Source organism: Vanellus vanellus, assembly GCF_965231255.1.
Source record: "Vanellus vanellus genome assembly, chromosome: 5".
Classification (NCBI taxonomy): Eukaryota; Metazoa; Chordata; class Aves; order Charadriiformes; family Charadriidae; genus Vanellus; species Vanellus vanellus.
This window is the reverse complement of record NC_138910.1, coordinates 39,745,828-39,754,656: the sequence shown is the minus strand read 5'-3', so window position 1 is coordinate 39,754,656 and position 8,829 is coordinate 39,745,828.

The following is an 8,829-nucleotide window of genomic DNA, read 5'->3' as shown; positions in this document are numbered from 1 at the left end:
AAGAATGGCAAACTCCTTATATACTAGCCTCTTTCAGCTAGTGACAGCTTCAACATAAACCAATTGGGTTTTGTTATTTTGAAAACATAAAACCAAGATGTTTTGGCAATTTAACGACATTTTACAATTAGCTTTAATTTCATCAATAAATCCTATCCAAAAGATACCCAAACCGAAAGCAGTTTGGAAATGCCTAAACAGCTCTGGTGCCTCATCTGCAGGAGAGCAGGGAACCCTCCTACTTTGCCTCAAAACCATTTAGAGGTTGAACTTGTTTCAGCCTACTGCCTCCATACTGGTAATGCAAGCAGTGCTCGGAGCTTTGATCCTGGGGAACGCTCCTTAGAAAAGGCTGCTTCCTCTTATATTTTTTGTTCACCTAAGGAAAGAAATACTCCACACAAGAAGTACCACTGCACTCCCATACGGCACATGGTGCACCGTGACCGAGCTCTTTCTTTACCCACAGAGAAAGACTGAAGACCCCAGCAGCTGGGGAAGGACACTCTGCATCTGCTCAGGCTCTGAATGGAAAAAGTAATTCTCAATCCCTGTCATCCAACACCTCTTGCCACAGTTACATTTGCTTTGTATTTTAAATAGAACATTGTTAATGAACATACTTTCCATTACTGAATGTAATTGACAGTTTAAGTCCTCGGGAGCAGGGCTAAATCCCCAGAGAAAGGTCAAGCTGCAAAACACTAGTCCTTGATATGCAGCACTAGACACAGCAACCAGCACCATGGGGCGGGCACCCTACAAAACCAAGGTGGAAAGGTCAGAACGATTGAGAAGAGGTGGTCACTGAGCCCAAAAAATGTAATTCTGCTCTTGACTGAGGCTGTATTGATTGAGAGCAAGCTACCACCACACATGCTAACAAAGACATCCCCACAGCTGTTTCTGCCAGGCCAGAGATAGCTGAGGAACCCCTCCAAAGAGGGGGATTCGTATGCACTGAGTGGGATGGATTTCAGACAGCAGGGATCTGCAAGAGGAGCAGCGCCACTCTGTCTAGCAGCGCTCAAGGGTCCGGATCCTCAGCTAGGAAAAGACAGAGGCTGTTTTGTGGTAGTCATGGTGCTTTGCTTTGGAGACAGGACAAGGGGGAATGGCTTCAAACTGGAAGAGGGCAGGTTCAGATTAAATATTAGGAAGAAATTTTTGACTATGAGGGTGGTGAGACACTGGCACAGGTTGCCCAGGTAAGTTGTGGAAGCTCCATCCCTGGAGGAGGCCAGACTGGATGGGGCTTTGAGCAACCTGGTCTAGTGGGAGGTGTCCTTGCCTATGGCAGGGGGGTCGGAACTCAATGACCTTCAAGGTCCCTTCCAATCTAAACCATTCTATGATTCTATGATATTCCAGACCCAAATGGGCTTGCACAGCCATCCACAGTATCAACACCTGCCAAAGAGACTATCAGGCACAGCCTTCTGTCGCCATAGCCACACTCACATTACAGGTGTTTTCCTCTTACATGCAGGGCTTGAGCGTCAAAAACATGGACACTGGGCTTTTAAAAGGAAAAAACTGTTTCTACACTCCATCAATGTTCTTCCTAGTCTTGGACTAGATTTTAATTTATTTTAGAAGAATAGTCTCCAGCCAGCGGTTGGTGCAGTTCTGTGCAGAAATAGAGACCAGATGAACAGAATGAGGCATTTACCTGGGTCAACAAAGCACAGCAGTCAGGCATCCCTGATGCATCAGGAGTTATTTACTGGTCTTACAGCACCTGAATGTTGTACACAGAGTGCTCCACCCACTGCCCCAAGCTCATTTGGGCAAAGGTTGGTCAGACATGACTCCTCACAACACTTTCTGTGTAGCTGTCTTTTCTCACTCCTATGACCTGCTAGACACTGGCCATTTCTCCCTCCCACCTACAGACCAAGGAAGCACAACAGCAGCTGCCTCACTCTTCTCTAGAGCAAGAAGGAACAGAAAGTGCACTAATTGACCCTAACACTGTGTATACCCACTGCCACCTCATAGCATCAGCCCAAGGCTCTGAAGATTTGCCATCTATTTGGAGACATTTCCGGCACTTTTACACAACAGCCATATATGTGTTAATTTCCTATTACTGAGATGCCTGACATCACTGTATAACATCACCTGGGTCCTTCACACAGATCTGCTACCCCTGACCCTCGTGCCTTGAGGGCAAACCCAAGAAGAGAAAGTTGGGCAAAGACATCCTCTTTCTGGCAGGAAAACTTGGCTGTCCGCATCACTAAGCCCTTTTAGTGTTCATATCCACCTTCTCTATGTTGGTACTGAAGTATTTAAAAGCTACAGTATGTTCTGTCTGACCAGAATCCACAAATGTAACCCTCCTAGTGATGTAAACTTTCTTCACACTGAAATATTTTCTTTTTTTTTTTTTTTTTCCACATAGCTCCCCTCTTATGGTAGTTCATACCATTATTACAAGAACAATTGTTCCACTTCAGCAAGTTTTCAACTAAATCTCATGCTTCAAACATGACATGTTCAGTCTTTTTCCAAGTAGTATCTTATTGTCCATGCAGTCCTGCTGCAGCTTTAAATCTACACCCTTCTTATGCTGAGGAGGTTGACTTTTATAGAGATACAAGGAAGTGCTCAAATGTGTGATGAAGAAAAGATGCTTCCTTAGTAACCTGTTTCTCATTTATTTTATAATAAAAAATGCAATACTTTCTTTTACTCAGGCACTTATGTTTACTTCAAAATGAAATCTGAAATGTTGCTGAAAAAGTAAAATTTCACCATCTTCATTCTAGATTAATTGTCACAATACATATCAGATCACGGTTTGTTAGAGCATTAAACTGAACTTCCCATTACCAAAATCTATAGTTTGGGAGGACAGTATAGATTAGTTCATAACCATTTCATTTCTCCACCAATGTAGCAATGATGGGTAGTAATACTCATAAATCAAACTGTTTGTTGTAAAAGAAAGGCTATTGCCAATCCTGTGGAAAGGCCTTTGCACTAAGAAATGAATGAGGGAGATTGATAAAAGCAATAAAAATGCATGTGCATATTTCCTCAGCAGCACGAAAGGTATTTCAAGAGGTACTGTTCACGTTGGTCAAAAGAAACAGTGATGATAATTATTATTTGCCACAATGATTTTAAACAGACAAATTCATTTTTACTGTGTCTCCATGGTTTACACACATTGTTTATTCCCTTAAGAGTGTACAGTCTTCTGCTGGAGAAAGGGCATTTAGGCATGGAGAAATGTCACAGGGCGAATTCCAGCAGTATGGCTCCAAGGGTATTCAGCTCCTGCCCAACCTCACAAACATCCACTGAAGCTCACTTGGCCTCTTCATGGTCTCATGAGTGAAACTGGGCAATGAGGAACATGTTTAGGGAGGGACCAGGACAGATGGACAGCACAAAGTCTTGAGAAAGCCAATGACAAAAGCAGCACCCCAGTGGCTCCTCAGTTATGTTCCCTACAGCCATCTGAAGCATTTCTCCTTGGTGCACTGTTCTCTCTGCTGACCTTTTCCTTTCTCACCTCCCTGTTGTATGCCAGGCAGCAAAAGGGACAGACTGCTGTGCCTCTGGTCTACATCAGAGCACACAGATTTGAACAATTTCCAACCTCTTTTGAGCATACCTAGCAGGACAGTGCGATGTAGTACAGGTCACATCCATTTTCCATGAAGGCAGACGCTTAAGAGAATCAGAAGTGAGGAGGAGTGCATAACACTGCTTCTGCCTTACCAAGCCTGGCCACACTTGAGGTTATTTTCCCAGGGCCAAAGGACCTACAAGGACCAAAGGAACATAAGTGAACCCCAGGCTTCATGTGGAATGAGAAGAGTAAATCTCTCTCTCTTATGATTGCCATGAAACTTGTGAAGCAGGCTTAGAAGTGAGAAGGTGAAGAAAGAAATCACCCATAATTTGTTACATTTTAGGAAAAACAAGCCAATAACATGGGGGGGCTTTTGGACTTGAAACTCAATTCACATTTCATATAGACTTGCAGTTGGGAGCCACAGAACGTTTGTACTGCAGGGAAGTAGCCTTGTGGTAAGACCAACTGAAAAAAAGAAAGTTCCTTTTCAGAGTAAAAGTATTATTTAATTCAAAGCCCTTTCTGGAACTGGCACAGCTGCATGAGTTTCTGTTTAAAAATCTCTACAGCATAGCCACACTTCACTTTTCACAGCAAGATGTAAAGACAGAGAAAATACTGAATAAAACCTACAGTCAGGTATAGCTTGTAGGAAGGTCAATATAGCACAACATTCACAACCTCAAAGGTTAGACTATATTATCACAGAAACCCCTATCGGATGTTTCCTTCATTTTGCATCCTCTGCATACACTTCAAAGCAGCATGACAGTGATTATCTCTGCCCACAGCTACAGTGAGGATGGTGGTATTTAGCTTCCTACAACCTAGCTAATTAGCTAGTCCTAACAACATAACCCCATCCACCCTGCATTAAGTTTAGTGTGTCAGGGGACACCACATAGTATTAAATGCTTGAAGAGAGGCTACAGAGTGCCTGTGGATCAGTTTTAAAGCCTTACAAGAAATTATGACAGAATAAGACCTTAAAATAGCCACTAAAAAAAAAAAGAAATTGCCATCCATCTCATCATTAAAGTACAGAATAGCGTAGAGATCTACTTCCCAAAGTAAGCAAAGTTTCTAGACTGTTTTTCAGCGTTCCTGGTACTCAAGACTCATAAAAGGTCTGTTTTCTCTGAGGGGAAGCTCCTCTTTCCAGGCTCTCAGCCTCCATTAACAAAACTCTTTTCCAGGGCTCAGGCAAACACATGCTCCACTTAATCCCAAAAGCCCCAGCAAAAATAAGAGAAAACTACACCTCCTTCAGGGTAAAATGCATTAATTGCTTCCTACACTCTAGTTACAGAAGACGTGCACATCCTAAACTGGGTATGGTTCAAGGAACAACACAACACATATGGTAACATGCCATGTGCACCTGGTACTCCATGGGAATTGGGGATGGGCATTTTACGCTTATTCTTTGGGTTTTACACTCCTCAGCTCTATTGATTCAGAGACAGAAAAACAAAATAAGTTCTCTTTTATCTTTCCAAATATCAGCTCTCCAGACTGTTTTTTTTAGGAAGGTACTTTCTTTGGCTCTTTGTGAGACAAAAAGTGATCTATTTTTTACTCCATGCTATACGGAGCACTACCATTTTTCAGCTTGTTCTCCTCCATGCAAATGACAGTGCTTATTAACTGCCTCATTAGTTTAAAAAGTGGTTTCAATTCAGAGTTTCTCATCTGTAACATTCCTGTTTATCTCAAAAGCTAAGTGTGTTTTTAGAAGACAACAAATAAAACACATTTGCCTTTGTTTAACTTAGGAGGTTTCCTTCAGTCTCTTCCTTAGTCATCAAGGAACACATCTGATCTTTCGAGCAAGGGTTGATGTTATTACTGTATCTCTTGCACATCCTTGATGCAATAAAAACCAGCAATTAGTTGAATCCATGTAGGCCACACCACACACAGCAAGAACATATTTTCAGATGAGCAGGACTTAGCTACCTTCTTGGCAAGCTCACTAAGATTGTGAAACAAGCCACGCAAAGAAGACAGACCACTCTCTACACAAGCGCAGAGTACAGCCCTACAATCACAAGGCAACCTTACTAATCGCCACAGTGGTAATGCAACCATCCCAGCATACCTTTCTACATTCTCTGAGCTCAACATCTACACCTGTGCAAGGGTCATGCTCAGCTATTTCAAGTTCTTGAAAGCAGCAAAGCATCTGTTAAAGAAATCCCTCTTTCCCCATTACATTAATTTGCTCACTTCGGTAGTAGCTTCCATCACACCATTTCTGCCAAATTTGGTGCTACTCTTTTACATACTCACCAATTCTCTCCCAGGCCGTTGCTAAACTGGGACACTGGGCATAAGAAAACTTTTCTATTTGCCTGGACTAACAGGTACAGCCATGGCTGATCAACAGCTCCTGGTCTCTGTGTCTAACACAATTAGCACAAAGCATAGGAATAAGTTCATTCTACAAGCTGAAACCAAGTCCCTTCAAACTCCTTTCATAACACCAACACTGAATTGGTGGGGAAGTCTGTGGTTAATGACTGAGTTAGGCTAGATTTCAGCTGAAGATCTGTGGAGGAAATGGTGACAGCTCGTTAGAGCTCCTGCATCCAAACCCCCAGTGATTGTTAACTGAAAAAAAAAGTGTTGAAATAATACGTATGTATTCTGCACATAAAAAACTATGTTAAAGAGTAGAAAAGCTACAGAATTTAGGATTAGGAAACCCTAGCATCAAAGTTACTTGGCACTTGGAGAGAAAGAGTGGTTCATGAGGATGGATCTCAGTGTTAACTTTATCATTTGAGCTCTATTAAACCTGCCAAATGGAGCAGCCTTCTCCCAAATACCAAACAAATAACAAACATGAAGTCTGAAACTGTAAGCATTGATATTGCTTTAACAGAGACACTTTAAAATACTATTGGAAGTGCTTATTGCCACCACACAGGATGCCATTCATTTTGATTCTGATATAATAAAAAGCACACAAGCATATTTTCATCCTGATACAAATACAATACCCATTACACATACAGGGAGTAGCCCTTTTCTGGGAGATGATGCCATATTTGCACAGCCCTGTTTCACACAATACTTTCAACCTTCAGCAATACCTTAAGTATATTACCGTCTGCTGTGTTCAGTGAATGCCTTTATGTGCCTTTTATATTCACAACCTGCTGCTCTGATCTCTGTTACTTGAAAATTAAACACATATTTAATGGTTTGCAGGACAACATAGGACAACAGCTCTGATCAAGGGACAAACTTTGCTGAAATTTTGCATTCTTCATTTAACATCTTTGTTGGTGACATGGATGTTGGGATTGAGTGCACCCTCAGCAAGTTTGCTGATGACACCAAGCTGTGTGGAGCGGTTGACACACTGGAGGGATGCCATCCAGAGGGACCTGGACAGGCCTGAGAGGTGGGCCTCTGAGAACTTCATGAAGTTCAACAAGACCAAGTGCAAGGTCCTGCATGTGGGTTGGGGAAATCCCAAGCACAAATACAGGCTGGGTGGAGAATGGATTGAGAACAGCCCTGAGGAGAAGGACTTGTGGGTGTTGGTTGATGAGAAGCTCAACATGAGCAGGCAATGTGCACTTGCAGCCCAGAAAGCCAACTGTATCCTGGGCTGCATCAAAAGAAGCGTGGCCAGCAGGTCAAGGAAGGTCATTCTGCCCCTCTACTCTGCTCTCGTGAGACCCCACCTGGAATATTGCATCCAGCTCTGGAGCACTCAACATAAAAGGACATGGACCTGTTGGAGCAGGTCCAGAGGAGGGCCACCAAGATGATCAGAGGGCTGGAGCACCTCCTCTATGAAGACAGGCTGAGAGAGTTGGGGTTGTTCAGCCTGGAGAAGAGAAGGCTCCAGGAAGACCTTATAGCAGCTTTCCAGTATCTGAAGGGCACCTACAAGAAAACTGGAGAGGGACTTTTTACAAGGGCATGTAGTGATAGGACAAGGGGTAATGAGTTCAAACTGGAAGAGTGTACATTAAGACTAGATATTAGGAAGAAATTTTTCACTCTGAGGGTGGTGAGGTACTGGAACAGGTTGCCCAGAGAAGTTGTGGAGGCCCCATCCCTGGAAGTGTTCAAGGCCAGGCTGGATGGGGCTTTGAGCAACATGGTCTAGTGGGAGTTGTGCCTGCTTATGGCAGGGAGGTTGGAATTAGATGATCTTTAAGGTCCCTTCCAACCTAAACCACTTCATGATTCTATGATCTTTGAGAACTTTTATCCTGTGCCACACCTTAAAGTGAACACAGACTGATGAACACCTGAGTAGCTGAAGTTTCCCTTTTTGGTACCAGACTTAACAAATTTTCCCTACAGAGGAAACCAGGACTTCAGTCTGTAACTTTCATCTTTACTGGGAGTGCTCCATGATACAGTTGCTCTTCTTGAGCTTTGGTAGAAGTGATTTTGACATAATTTACTGAGCAATTCATACCGTCCTGCTCCAAATCAGTACTGCCACAAGCTGAAAATGACTGACAGCTATCCAATGAACAAAGACACGCCGGCACAGACTTCAGGCCAGCATCCTAGATTGGCAATCCTTTTTAAACATCATAGTTTGAAGTTTCATGTTAAAAAGACCTGGGAAAACAAAATCTTGTCCCATAGTGAAAGATCACCTGCCACCATCATCTTCAGGACTGCCAAGTCACATTCTCAGCTCATGAGACTCACACACTTCAGTCCCATGTCCCTCTCCTTGCCAATACCCAGCTATCACTGGACCTCACATGCAGGTCTTGGAAGGCTGTGGCATCTCTCTGATGATTCAAGGCACCCACTGAAGGAGCTGGCTCTCCTGGTAGCAGTGTGCCTATATGCCACATGTGGTGAGAGCACAAAAGAATGATTGTGGTGCTTCGCCAGGAACGAGAGCTGGTAGCTAGGGGCCCATGCCCTGAGGAGGCCCACTTGAAGGCATGCACATCAGCTGCAGCCCGTCTCTTTCTGTCACATCGTCTTGCACCCACATGACTAACACTGTGTGACCCCATGCAAAGGCACACTAAGGAGAGTCACATATCAAGGGAGAAGTAAGCTGAGAGCTCTGCGTCTTATTCTAGTTTGCCCTGAACTATAATGCCAACATAAAAATTTGGACGAAGAACATGCAGGTCCCCTGATGGGCAGACGTGCTAAATTGGCACCTGGGTTCTTCCTGAAAGAAGACAGCACATAAGCTTTAAATAACCTACTCAGAAACCAAACCTCTAGGCTATTCA